This window comes from Manduca sexta, chromosome 14, assembly GCF_014839805.1.
Source record: "Manduca sexta isolate Smith_Timp_Sample1 chromosome 14, JHU_Msex_v1.0, whole genome shotgun sequence".
In the NCBI taxonomy this organism is placed as follows: Eukaryota; Metazoa; Arthropoda; class Insecta; order Lepidoptera; family Sphingidae; genus Manduca; species Manduca sexta.
Genome location: NC_051128.1, coordinates 10265076 through 10280591, shown reverse-complemented (window position 1 = coordinate 10280591; position 15516 = coordinate 10265076).

The following is a 15516-nucleotide window of genomic DNA, read 5'->3' as shown; positions in this document are numbered from 1 at the left end:
TATAGCTAACAACTCAACAACTGCGCAAATCCTTGACCAATGGCGACCCAATAATGTACACTAGTTTCTTACAGCTTCCCGTTACAATAAATACATTCACAACGCTGTTTATATTTAAATAGATGGAGATAAAGTAAAAACCAGTTCACCTTTAACACAGGTTCACTGCATTACGCTTCCTAAATAATTTGTAAACTAAATGTCTTGTTGCACCAACTTACGATATCAATATGTACTCGATCGATAAAGTTTAACATTTCGTATTGCGATGGGTTCCGTATAACAAGAATCTGTGATGCCGTTTTGTTCATATTTGTTAATATTTTACAATAATTCTTTACACCGACTGTGGCTTTAAATTTTTTTTGATATGGCTTCATTATTGTAGAAAAATATTTATGTAATTTATTCGTTCAGACTGTAACAAAAATTATGCCAAATCGGACCAAGTGTAGAAAAACAGTAAATATCTTTAAACTTTCCTTTTAAAAAACCTGTGATCTAACATCATTACATGAATATTCGAATTCAAAATATCGCTAAAGACCGCATCTATTACTACCTTTGCCTATCAATAAAAAAAACATTTCAAAATCGGTCCATTCGTTGCCACAGACAGACATACAGATGCACAGACACACAGATGCACACTTTTAACTTATAACACTTCTCTTTTTCCGCCGGGAATTAAAAACAAAAAGCAGAATATAATCTGTGAAACGCACGGGTCAACGGCCGGTTGACATTTGACACACGAATGTCAAGGTGCGATGCATCGGTAGGCTTCTGCGTATGCGATGAGATTAAAAAGGGTAACAATGCTGACCGGTTGTGACATTTTTAAAGGTAAATGTCACGGTACCTTTGTTCCACGGATTGGAATCTCGGTTTTTGACTTAATGACTTTAAACAATTGTGCGAAGTGTCAGAAGGCATTATGGTGAGTGACAGATTACCCGTGCTGATTAAAAAAAAAAAAGAAAACCTTTATTAACGGCATACAGAATTTTTATTGTAATGAATAAATTTTAATCCTTAATCAAATTCCAAAATATCCGTTGTCCGGGAAGAAAGAAAGAAAGAAAGAAAGGAAGATATAAGAGTCAATGGTCTCACTGAGCAGTATTCAAAAGACCAGGCGAAATTGAAAAATCGTGGTAGGAAGTCCGACTCTGGCACCTAGGCCGGGATAGCCAAACAGAAAAAGAATGATCAAATTCAAAAATATGACATCGATTCCATTAATCTTGACGATGCACTTCCCGCCAAAACCAACAAAATGTAATCCTAACTAAAAATCCATGAATTGAGAGCAATGAGTCATCGGATTAAAACATCAAAACACATAGCTGATTCAAGCGGCCAGAAATGTGAAAACATATCAATTTCCATGTTAGTCCCACACGTTGTTCGTATAAGGTGCGATGTCAAGGCGGCACGTGGGCCGGTGACATTTGCCCCAGAGGGCGCCGGTGACGTCACACTATGAATCAACCGGACATTTAGGATGGCTCTTTAGAACATAATTGTTGTGCAAGGGTGTGGTGGTCGGATTTGGCTTTTCTGTTTTGATCTTTACGATTATACGATTACGATTGAAGTTTTAATACATCTAGTTAAGCTTAGCATTACCGAATAACCAGTCGTTGTAGCTGTAAGTACATGTTTAGATTGACAAATGAATATTTGCGAAATATTAATTATAGCCATTATCCCACAGATACTAAATAGTAAACACATATGCACAAGAAATATTTTTAAATAATATTTACGGAAAACAAATTCAACAATTTTACATCGTTGTCATTCAATTTACTGATCAAACCAAGCATTACCATCATTCAAAACGCAACCAAACGGGTTCCTTTATCACCAGCTAACCCTAAAACAACCGACTCAAATCAAATCCTACGAGCACTGGCTATGATTAATCTGACCCACAATAGGTTGACAGCAGTCGGGCCAGTTTAGGCGACATTTACACGCGGGTACAAGCGACCGATACCACCGGCTGCAGCGTGGGCGCAGGTCACAACTTAACGGCTTATTATATCCGACATGTATAATAAAATGTATTCGCTGTAATGGAGGGTTACAACATTCTTATTGACTTTTAATTTAAGTGATTAGAAAGGGCACTGTGCAATGCTTTTGATTGAATGCGGTCCGTTGTTTTGTATAGTTTGTTTCAATGTTTCCTTAACAATAGCGAAAAATGAAATTTTCAGAAAGGCGCGAGACAACATATAGTTACTTATATAAATGCGGTCTGCAATACGTTCTAATCATAATAAGATGCTACATAAATTATACTTAAGAGAAGCCGACTATATACCTACTATCTATTTTCTTTATTTGTGGTTATTGAATTACTTCATTCTTTCGATTGTATTTAATAATTATTTTGAATATTAAATCATGCTGCTTTTTTATATGTCACATTATGTATAATTTACTTGGTAATCAATTTCCCAGCGAATTATAAAAAATATGAGCAAGAATTATTTCCAATTACTTTGAATTGATTTACAATTAACCAAAGTAATGCAACTAAGAATCAATTCATTATCAATTCCAACCTTCATGAAGGTTGTTTAAAAAGTAAAGTAATTGAATTATAGGCAAATAGAATATGCATCGAGCAGTCTAGACGATTTCAATGCGTGGGCGCAGGTCGCTGTCGAGTGATTGAATTTGTCAATAATTCCACATATTGCTGATTTCGAACGAGAAAGTGTTTGGCTGTTCTTTTATGATATTTTGATAGAATTCTGTCTATGTCGTAAATGCTAATATTTTTGCCATTTTGTAGTTTTTGTATATACTAACAGTTTTTTTTCTGCAATTTTAGATAAATTCGTGTTTTTGTGGGAGCAAAGTTTACGATAATTTCTATTTTTTATTTCATGTATTAATCTTTGACCTTAATCATAAGATATAAAACGGCAAATAAAAACACAATCGTGTTTTTAAAATGTCACTTAAACGCCCACGCACATTTCATTGATTAGTTTTGCGTAATGTTTACCATTATTTAATAGATGTCCATTGCTGTATATTTTTATAATAAAGTAATTCCTGCTGTACTTTAAGTGCCAAAAAATAATGTTATATTTCATATTCATATTTTTATACAATATTATTGTAATTTGGTAACCAATAATGACTTCCTTGTTAATCTCTGTACCACCCTAAAGTTGACGGGAGATAATTCCTACTACAATATATTTACCTATATACATTTGAATTAAGTATATAAACAAATAAACATTAGTATTTAAAAATAGAACTCTAACTTATACAATATAGTTTTTCCGTGCAACATAAATCTCCACTATTGAACATCAAAATCTTATTTAATTTAAAACTCCTATTCGCGAAGTGTGAAGCATAAAATGAACCATAAATCTCTAATGTATAAGCGTTTAACCGTAACTCTGATCCTAGTTATGGACATGGTCAGCTGTGGTATACGTTGGGTCACATAAATGGCGGCCCACGCCAACCTACGTCCCGCCAAAACAGAGTATCGACCTCAAATAAATCGTTAAGCGTTAATAAATCAAAAATTTACATTTATTATTCGATAATTTTGAATGTTTTTGGAAAGTATATCGATAGTTGTATGTCTCAAAAGCGTTACTAAGTAGTATTTGATTAATGTTTTAATCAAAGAAACTGCGGAAAGTTTTAATTAATCATAATATTTACAAACTAAATTTAACCAAAAAAATACAATATAATTATCACTCAAACGTGTCTAGTTGCAATCTTCATTTTATATTCAACCCGCCACAATATAATTTTACTTACGTAAACCACTTTGTTATTTGAATTTTATTTTATTAAATACTTACTTTTCTTTAGCTATTAATATTTTCCTATTTATTAAACCACTAGGCGTTGCTCGCAGCTTCGCCTGCATCAAGGTACTAAGAATACTGAGTTAAGGAACTTTTGGCTACGGAAAGGCTTCACACGTGCAAAGCCGCGAATAACACCTAGTTTCGATATATACATAAGAATAAGACATCAGACATATTTAAACGTTAGGATATCATTCGCATAATGATTTTTTATGTTTACGCGAATGTTAAGACATTGGAATTAAACTATAATTTTTCGGATTTTATCGCTATAGCCATCGATTCTAGTTTCACTTCCGAGCAAAATATTTGTCAAGTTTGTTCTTAAACCCGTTCACATTTTCTGTTTTTTTTTTTATATAATAATTTTCTCCCGACCTTTCGAAAACTGCAGCCTCCGTATTCTGTAGTTCAGCCCGCCCCGTGACCACGAAGGCTGCAAAGTCTTCGTAACGTCGGTAGACATCTATATATATAAAAGAAAGTGGTGTTAGTTACACTATTTATAACACAAGAACGAATTAACCGATTTGGCTGAAAATTGGTAGAGAGGTAGCTTAGAACCAGGAGACGGACATAGGATACTTTTTATCCCGTTCCCATGGGAACGGGACGTGACATAAGACGTGGTATAAGAAAGCAAAATTTGGTATGGAAATAGTATAAGACCCTGGGAAGGTTATAGGCTACTAGCCCGGGAAAATATATAGTGGCACTTTTACCCCGGAAAACTCCTTGACGCGGGCTAAGCCGCGAGCAAAAGCTAGTTTATAATATTAAAAAACATAATAAAATCTATAAAATAGTTGGGTCTTTACGATACAGGCTTGCCTAGTGTGAAGACCATAGGATATAAGCTCATATGTAAAGACTTGTCAGTTTTTAATAAATAAATTCAATGTCATTGTCACTGTCATATTCGTTTCTTTTCTATTAACTTTAACTATTCTAGAAAGGTATCTTGCTCCGGCCCCCGTTCCCACATAGTTACGAAAATAATTGGTTAACAATACGCTCAAAATGATTTACGATCGCAAACTCATTCCTTTCTCTAATAACTAGATGCACTGAATTTGTTTTTCCGTCACATAAAACACAGCAACATAGTCTGTTTAATTAGAAACAAGGTCTATTTGTCGTGGTAGAGTAATGGCCAAGAGCTTAAAGACCAGCCGACTTGAGTCCAGCTTTTAAAGACCGACGTATGTGACGTTTGAAATTTATTGTAAATATGTTGTGGGATTTACTTGAAGAGCGCGGAATAGTACATTATTTTCTAAAGAAAAATTTAATGATACCAGCTAAGTATTATATACTCTCCCATTGCCTCGGTGGCGTAGTGGTAATGCGTATGCGAGTATGACTACTGCGATGAGGTCTTGGGTTCTTATCCCGGGTCGAGCAAAAAATAATTGTGTAGGTTTTTCCGTCTTAAAAGTTACCCAGTCGCAGCTCGGAGTCGAGTTGGCGGTGTGATACCTCCGTACATCGGAAACCACGTAATGCCGTTGGTTCTGCGCCCGATCTCTCTCCGGTCATGTTGGATTGCCGTCTTACCAGACTATGAGAGTGAAGGAACAGTTAATACACAAGTATTGCGCACACACTTGTGTGCTATAATATCTCCTGCGTACTTGGCTGATCTCCGTTGAGATTAGCCGCCGTGGCCGAAATTATACTAGAGGTGATGGCGGGGAGGCAATTATTTATTTGTTACACGATACCAAACGATAATCTCGGATTAATCCCACAATTAAACTAATCAAAACAATTCATCTGAAAGATCATCAAATAAACTTAATTCTGACTGGTGTATTTTCACTATTGATCTAAAGGGAACGATTGGAACAATTTATCGAAATCGACCATATTTTGTTTACAACCAACCACAAAATTAATAAAATCATAATTTATATAAAATCATATCACATATGATAGGAGTGGACTATTTTGAACATCAAACCTTGAAATATAAAAACACGAGTTCAGTAGAGGCTAAACGGGTGGGTTGTGTAGGCACCATTCGAGCCAATATTCATTATCTTGAATTCTATATTTTCAACACAATATTATACAAAGATAAGATAGCGAAAAGAATCACATTGTTTTCCTTCTAAGATCACCTTCGTGAACTGTATTAATATATTAAAATATTCATCTAATTAAATCTTAAATCGTCTACATTATGTGAAATTATAATAATATACATATTAACTTGGTTTACGAACTGTCTAAATGCTTTTATCAAAGATTGTTAGATTATAATGGAAATTAATGATAGTATCTTACTTCCATATGAAATCTACACATAGTGCTTTCAAATAATTGTAATAAGCATTAATTACCATGCTAATTATGTATGTAATTTCGATTCTGCACTACACTTACCATATGAAACAATTATAATATTCTTAAATATTTCATTATGTCTAAATAATAATACTATACTATTCTAATTCATATTTAAACATATTCAAATTCATAATTATGTCGTTTACGCGAGTGGGAGACATATAAATAAAACTAAAGATAAATAATATAGTACTATTATCTTAAACATTACTTAAAAATTTAACTGAAACCCTGATGAAGATACTCAATGAATTGACGCTACTTACCTTATGACATATTCACACACTTCTCTCATTCACAAACAATACAATGAGGACGCATAGTGCGCCCAAACGCAGAGCAACGGGGATTTCATAGTTCTCTTTGGTTTGGTCAACTTTGGTTACTTGACAGCCAACTGAAGTAAAATTGAATCTCAATATTAACCAATCACTGCGAAGGCTGTCTGTGTCCTGAGAAACAGATTTATTATCATAAAATTGCCACGTACAGTCAGCCCCAAAAGTAGCTGAACATATTCCAAATTTAAAAACGGGTTTACAATAAATGAATATTTCAGATAATCGAAATATTCACTTTTCTTTATGTAAATTACAGTAAACCCTCTGAACTTTATTTTAGTAAAGAAAACCCGGTTTTTCATACGGTGAAAGAAGTTTAAAGGCGATTTAAAATTTTGAATTTGATCAGCTAATTTTATGGCTGACTGAACCAAGCTAAGTAACGTTTGTGAATACAGGCCATATCTGTTACACCCATCTCATAATATACCCGTTAAGAGAAGTGTTACTCAGTTTTATTTCGGATGAAAATATCCTCTCAGGATGTAAAGATCTATAAGAATATTACTAGAAGCGACAAACGGCCCGCGTCCGGACGGATGTCGTGCGCAGGAAATGGAAACATTGTGTAGGAAACTGCATTTTCTTAGGTGGAAACGGTGATGCATTCTTATAATGATCGAGTGGCTTGGAAATTATGGCGATTGGTGGAAATGATTATGTTGTTGGAGAAAGTTATGTACCTGATGATGGGTGATGATTCTGATGTTTCTAAAACAGGCAGGTTATAATGGGGCAAAGTTTTGGTAATTTTTTGGATGTAGATTTTATTTATCTTTTAATAATAATAAACAAGTTTATAACATAAAAATGCTCATAAGAAGTAGTCAAACATTGTGAGTACTTAATATTCATTGATAAACATTGCAATAGACGACTAAAATAATTTGTCTCTCAAATTAATACATACGTAAGTGAAAAATAAAGTAAACCATTGGTAGCTTAGTTGTACTGCATGCGCTGTACGGCTGCGCTCTAAGATCCTGGGTTCGAATCCCAAGTCAGGCAAAGTAAAGGGTTTTTTCTGCTCAGTATCAGCCCGGGATCTGGAATTTGTGCTCGATATGGCGATAGGCTCGCCGCCTATCACATCATGGGACGGAACACAATTGGCGAAAAGTGGGTGCCTTGGTTACGCCTCTGCATACCCCTTCGGCGATAAATGCGTGATGTGTCTGTGTGAAAAATAATCGCAATGACTATCCCATTATTAAAACATTTTAACAATAACAAATGTTTCTTAGAATATATAATTCCCTAAACTCTCTGCTTAATTTTTCTAGCATCTATTGTTACTTGTTGACTGTAACTGGGTAGTTTGATTTTTGTGTTTTCTTTTGTTCTTAATGTACCCCCTGGCGATCCAATAAAAACAAATAAATCACTGATTAAAAATTTATTTCACATCATAATAACTAAAACTACTGACACAAGTAAACACACATTAAACCGATAGTGTAACGTAATTTTCCGCCTAATGAAATATCTAATACATTGTAAATCTTTAAGCGTATTATCGGCCATCGGGAGCTGATTTATACACCTTCTCGAAATGGCGCGGTTAATTTCTGCATAAGGTTGTTAATAACTTTGTAGATCAATTTGTGCTGAAACAGGAGTCGATTATAACTTTTACTATGACGTTAAACAAGATATTTGAAGCACACACGCCTTATCCCCGAAGGGATAGGCAGAAGCGCAACTGCAAGGTATTCCAATCAAACATGTTTTAGGATGAGTGCAGTTCAGTGCAATACCAAGGCATCGATATACAAAGGTTAGGGTGCTATTTTATTTAAATGGTTGCTTATCTCCACACGCAAATCTACAAAAATCAGCTTCTCATAGTCTTAAACATTTACAAGAATATTGACGATTATCTTCAATGGCGTCTTAATATATACTACAAACGCAGTACCGACCGAGTACAACTAACAAGCCCTCATCCACAATCTAAAGATAGCTGGAGACAAATTACAAATTGTCACGTGAAAGGTATGACGCGACAGTTCGGTTATAATTAAGTATTTCGCTCTGCTGCGGCGCTTCGAGACAGAATGCGGAAACGCGGAATGTTATTGCGTTTACTTTCATGTTTTATTTGTTGTGGGATTTGACTCAATTTTTAATACTTTTAATTTAAACTATCTAAAACTTAGCAGAGGATATACAATGGTCTTTTTTCATATATAAAGAATCATAGCCTTTGAATTTGTTGGTGATGTTTCTAATTCATATAAAATATAATGTACAAATCAAAAATCAAATATCGACGATTGGGATTCTTTTTATACATTTTCTCCACATAAAGTATAATGATATAAGCGTTGAAAGAAATCTAATAAGAGTATAGGGATAACGTAATGAAGATAAGACGATTTTACAGATTTCGCTACTTACAAAAATTGCGACCCAATTGGGGGATTTCTTACAATTTGGAAAAATTTTGACCATGAGGGGAACATTTGGGCAGATACAATATTTAAGTACACATTTTCTCGAATATTTATTGGGGATACAATTTTCAAATTAAATATGTATTAGCTACAATTTTTTTCAAATTTACTTTCAATTTCGGATGAAAACATACAGCAGTCGTCGGACAACACTACGAAATGGTCATAGGCTACATATTAAATACTGCTATAAATTCTCACGCGTGATGACAACAGAAACTAGATTCTATGTTAATGATATTACGACATACCTCGCCTTAAATGTCAATTTGTGGTGTTATAAAAAAATACGCCGCTAATTGCATAACTTATGTGTATGACATTATGTTATTTAAAACTGTAGACTTGCTGGCCTAGCTCAATTTATTTAACAAGCATGTCGCATACTTCATCTCTATATAGGTTGTGAAATATAATTCGCCGAAGACTCAAACGAGATGTTCATTAATGCTCGAAGATACATAGAAAATAAATTGTGTGCTAGAAGATAGCTTGTGCAATAAGACCGCCATTTGTACTTTTTCTCTTTTCTTGCTCCATGATTTTTGTCTCTTGTTTACAATAAAGTGTAATAAATAAATAAAGATATAGTTCTAACTTTAACTATATGCAGTCAAATTAATTTGGCTAAAATTCTTTAATAGTAATTGCAGTTCGACACTACTATAATATAATTAATCAAAAATAGTTTGCCTCAGTTGTATATCGATAGCGGAAAGTAACCGTAACCCTCTCTAGCATCTATCACAAGTGCAACAATTTAAAAAATCCATCTCAGCTTTAATCCAACACAACCAAAAAATTAAACAAAGTCATAACTGGTAGCAGCTGTATATCAACTGCTAACGTAATTCTGATAGCGGCTGAAAAAAATTCAATACTTATCTCATCTTTAATTTAAAAACAAAACAATCCCGTTGAATAAAGATGACGTAAGGAGAAAGAGTTCATGTGACCGCAACATTAACCGATGCCAATTTGAGCTCCCGAAACGTAATTACGGAAGCACTTTTAGATAAACGCCGAAAGGTTGACCACAGGGACGGAGTCGGTGTGCCGGGACGGGGGCCTTGTATAGCAAGATTAGGGACCGGATTTGGTTGAGCATAAATTTGCGCCTGCATTGGTCAAGGAACAAAAATAATTTATTGATTTCTTTTTCTTCATTGTGAGATATTTTTTTCTATTAAGAACAAAATAAAGTATAAAGTTTGAAAGCGCTTTCCAGTTGGAGTGTAACTAAATCATCTTATCTTAAAAATAACCAATGACTTTTAGGACCAAACTCCTTCATTTTTCCCTTGCTGACATTCATCTAAATCTGGATATCGAAAAAAAATGTTGTCTTCTGCGCCGTAATTTAATTATTTCCCCTGTAAAATATGAAGATACGCTCCTGTTTTGCCGACCATCCGCCTTCAAAACGACCTTTATATCACTAATGGACTGTCGTCAAATCAGTGCCGACCGCCACATTAGCATAATCCTTAAGTTCTAAATTTGCTTTCACTGTACCGGTTGGTGAGCGGTCGAATTGTATTGTACTTGTATTGCATACTGTGTAGTGTCTGTGTGTAAAAAGTGCCACGTGATTTTGTTTAGAACTTATACGATGGAAAGTGTTGCTCGCGGTTTCGCTCATGTGAAAAGCCCTTTTTCGCTACAAAGCCCCTACACAATATCTCATCTATTTTACCATCTCGACGCCACCAACGCCATCTTTTAAGAAGTTCGACAAAAAAATAAATTATTTTGTGTGAGCACAAGCTGTGAGATTAAAAAGTAGCCTATGTGTTAATTCAGGACAACTTCCATCGTTGTGCAAAACTTTATCAATATCCGTTCAGGTTTTTCTGCGTTTACTTTTAATAAACATACAAACGTTGTCACAAACTATCGTATTTTTAAATAATACAATTTTAACGTCATACTTTAGCCAGCTTTGTCTATATTATGATGAGGTACTATTGTTAATTGGCAGCTTTGTCTTTACACGTGGGGGTGAGATTTGCCTACATTTTCATCCTTCTACCATATAGTATTTACATTATTTCCACAAAGTGCCCTCCTTAATCCCGCCCCGTAAAAGCCAACTATAGAACCAAAATATTTTGATAACTATTTTTTCTGCCCATAAAGAAGTGTCTCAACTCTATAAGTTTTAATATACTATTGATACTTATAATAAATTTATTTCTTTCCAGGTAAGCGACATATTTGGAATCTGCTCAAACCGAAGATTAAACAATGTGTCGTAAATAACCAAAATAAACGTCATCAAAGGTCAGTCACATATGGAACAACATCGAAAACAATATCAATTTATATCACTGTTTTTATAATCGATTAATTAAAATTCTTGTCGTCGTATTGTTTCGTCGCCAAGTTCAAAACAAATTGAAGTTACCTGTGCGAATACCTCGGTGGCGTACTTGTATTACGTGCGCAGGACAACGCTCTGAGGTCCTGGGTTCGAATCTTATTCAAAGTGAATTTGTTTTTTTTTTATTTATATAATATGGCGATAGGCTCACCGTCTATCACGTCATAGCACTGTACACTCTTGGCGAAAAATAGATGCTGCGGTTACATCTCTGCATACTATCCTTTCGAACTTAAAGACGGGATGTGTGTGTGTGTGTGTGTGTGTGTTAAGTCGCTTTCTAACACCTTATCTGAAAGACTTGTGATAGGCAAATATTTCGGTTTGGATGAGTAGAACTTATTGTAGTCACTACTACCATCTTTTTCTGAAGAAAGTATAAATATCTGATCAGGCCTTGGCGTGATGAGCTCAACATTTTTATAACTGTAAGACCGTAGAAGATTGTATCTTCAACGTAACAGGTGGACATATGACTGCGCTTTGAACACAGCTGACCTGTCGCACTGTTATACTCTTTATTGAATATACCATATAACATGAAAGATGGAAAAATAAAACAATGATCTGATACCAATAGTGTATCTAATCGATGGATCATTACACTCTGTTCACCAACTTCCTACAGAGTTTACATTAGACCCCAAAGAGTTTATCTAACTGATGAATCATTTAACTTTATTTAGCAATTTTCTTCATTAGGTTAGAATCCGAAAATTTGCTCCAATTCGTTAGCTTAGATAAAAAAAACCGGTACCAATGATATATCCAATCGATGGATCATTTAACCCTCCATCAATTACAGAATATTAGTTTAGGCCCTGAAGATTTGCTCCAATACCTTTTGACCATTGTCCGTAAAAACACGACATTGCAAATCTTAATCTAAGGCGAGAAACCCGTTATATAAGTTTTTAAATGTAAACCAGATAAGGAAGCCGAAATGTCATATCCACTGCATTCCTGGGCGCGGCTGCCTACGCACCGGGGCCGACCTTCTCAATGCTAATCGAACAATGTTATTACAATGCGGCTCAACGTGCGTAGAGTAGCAGTGCGTTACTGGACTGGCTGGTGTATACTAGGTTTTAATCGTGGCTGCTCGTGAAGTCCCGTTTAGTTTGGAGCTCATAGTGCTTTCTTATTAAAAAATAAAAATATTTTTTTTCAGTTAATACATTTTGCTTCCCCTAAAACTATACCAATATGTAAAACTGAAGAGCTTGTTTGTTTGAACGCCCTAATCTCAAGAATTACTAAACCGATTTTTTATTTTTTTTCACTAATAAGAAGTTACATTATTCCCGGGGCTGATATTATTATTATTATTTATTATTCCTGATTGCTATATGCTGCTTTATATTCCGGGAAAATATTTATCCCGATTTTTTTTCTCACGTAGGAAATAGCTATTACTAGATAAATTTATCAGTTTAGTGACATCGATGATGCCTTCTTTATGAAAGCTATGTCGCATCAACAAGCTTTCTTTTTCATCACAAACCTATAAACAAGAAATATTATGAGCAAGCAGCATATTTAAAAGAAAATACAAAATATATGCACAACGTGAATAATTTAAATACGAATTTAATGCTTTATGAATATAATTAATTCATAGTAATTTTCCTAATGAACTAGTTGTAATAAAACTATTTCTTTTTATGTATATTAGGTATTTCTTCTGAATATAAAAGGGGAGTCTGGTATTATGCCTGATATGGCGATAGGCTCGCTTATCATATCATGGGAGGGCAGACATTCGGCGAAAGGGGTTGCACTAGTTGCGTTTCTGCCTACCCCTCCAGGAATAAAGCCGTGAGCGTATTTTTATAATTCACGAATAGTCTTATCAAATATGAAGCTTGAAAGAATATCAGCTTTATTACTATTATATTTAATTTTACTATTGTTGGACACGTGCCAACATTATGATTTGGGTGGATAAGTCATATAAACCTCCACGCCTAATTCACGAGTAGTTTTATAAAATATGAAGCCTAAAATTATATCGGCTTTATTACTACTATATTTAAGTGTACTATTGTTGGGCTCGGGCCAACTTTAGGATTTAGGTGAATAACTCATTTGATCCTTCATGTCCAATAACGATTTTTCTTGCATACGGATTTCTTAAAAAAAAACTTTCAGGTATTTTTCTCAATATATAACAGATAAAAAGAAAGTTTTGCATGCATTAAGATCGTTTCCAGGTTTCCGACAAAGCTATATGTTTTTACAATATCGCTTAATATATAAAAAACATGAATAACATATGATCTACCTATTGTATTCACGTAATTGGAAATACCGCATTATTTTTGGAAAAAAACTAATTTAATCAATACTAACATTTGAACGTTGAACTATTGTTATAGCCGAATCGGAGAAATAAAAAAAACGTATTAAATACATAATATCCGCGAATGGAATGTTGGTGCGCCCACACACTCGCTACCTAAAATTTACCACAATCCGATATTGTTAATTTTTTTGTCGAGGAGATAGTAGTAAGATCACTTGACGTATGTGTATTACCTAATATTTTTATACCATATTTTTTTAATACTTGTACGATAAAGTGAAACCACTGCAGCTGATGGTAAGTAAAGTTGAGTCCAGATAGAAAGTCGACTGATGGAAATCATTATCCCTCGCCAGTCACCAGAATTATGCCGGCCAGTTTGACTTACTCGCGGCAAGATATTTCTGTTTACACCCACGTTTATGCGTCAATATGACTTTATAAAAAAAATTCAAGAAACAAAAATCATATATTCCTACTTCTAATATGACAAACTTGAAATATACGGCGCCAAGTTGGCACTGTCAAACTGTTGATAAGTACATAGTTGCTTCAACTAAATTTATTAGTTTAGCAGTATGAAAATTCAACATGGAGTGTTCGTTACTTCGCTTTTATGTCGTGCATCTGGTACAAGTTAATAGCATTTGCGTGGCTTCTTAAATTTATTGGAATTTAAAAATGAAAAGTAACTAATGATTTATTTTACGCATTGAGTGTTAGGCGAGTATTGGACAAGTTTAATACAAACCGCAAAAAAACACAACACATGACATCAGTACAAAAACAAATCTAGGTGTTGCATGCGGCTTCACTCGCGGAAAACCCTTAGACAGTGTATAACCCCAACGCCATCTTATAAAAAATCTGATTAAAAATTTCCATTACCTCCCATGGGAGCAATTATTGGAATAAAAGTAACCTAATTGTTAATCCAGTAAATGGTCTACGCATGTGTTAAATTTCATCCAAATTCAATTATTTCTGCGGTTTACTTCTAAGATACAAACATTTCCACAGAGACATTTATAATATTAGACTAAATAATTGTACATTGTGTAAATAGCACAACTACTAGCTCCGAGCCTACAAACGTCAGTAACACGGTAGCCGCGGCCCTATGCATTATTTATGAGCATTCATTTGAATAAAATTTCGACCCCATTATAGATATAAACCGAATACACTGATTTACGGTTTTTATTATAATCGATGGACGATTAGAACTGTTTTATAAATACTGTCCATTTTGTTAAATAAATAATTCAGGTATTAAATAACGAGATGTCATTGTAAGTTACTACTTTTAAGTGTTTGGATGTCGTGTTTCTGTCGGTAAAAGTGTTTTTAATTAATGTTTTGTGATCACAAGAATAAAAAATGGTTTCTTTGTAGATACGATTGTGTTAATTTATTGTTTTTGCGGCAGAGCGTGCGGTCAGCTACTTAGACATTTTCGTAGATAAATAAATATATTCGTTAACAAATTCTACACCCCGAGCTGGTACTGAAAAGAGAGAGCTAAAATAATTTTGGTTGACCCTATAATAAACATTATTTTCGTGTGTAAGAATTGAACGTGACAAAATAATAACTTCAATATACTCTACGTTTTTATATTTATTTCATATGTGCAAAATCCTAAATAATTAATTATAAGTATACTTAAAATGACATGCAATTTTTCGGCCAATTTTATACTTACATAGAAATTACAAAATTTTTATAACTTTGGGAAATTCCAAAGACGCTCATCCTGCATCTGAGGATTAGCAAAACGTGTATAAAAGAAATATTTATATTTACTTTCTTC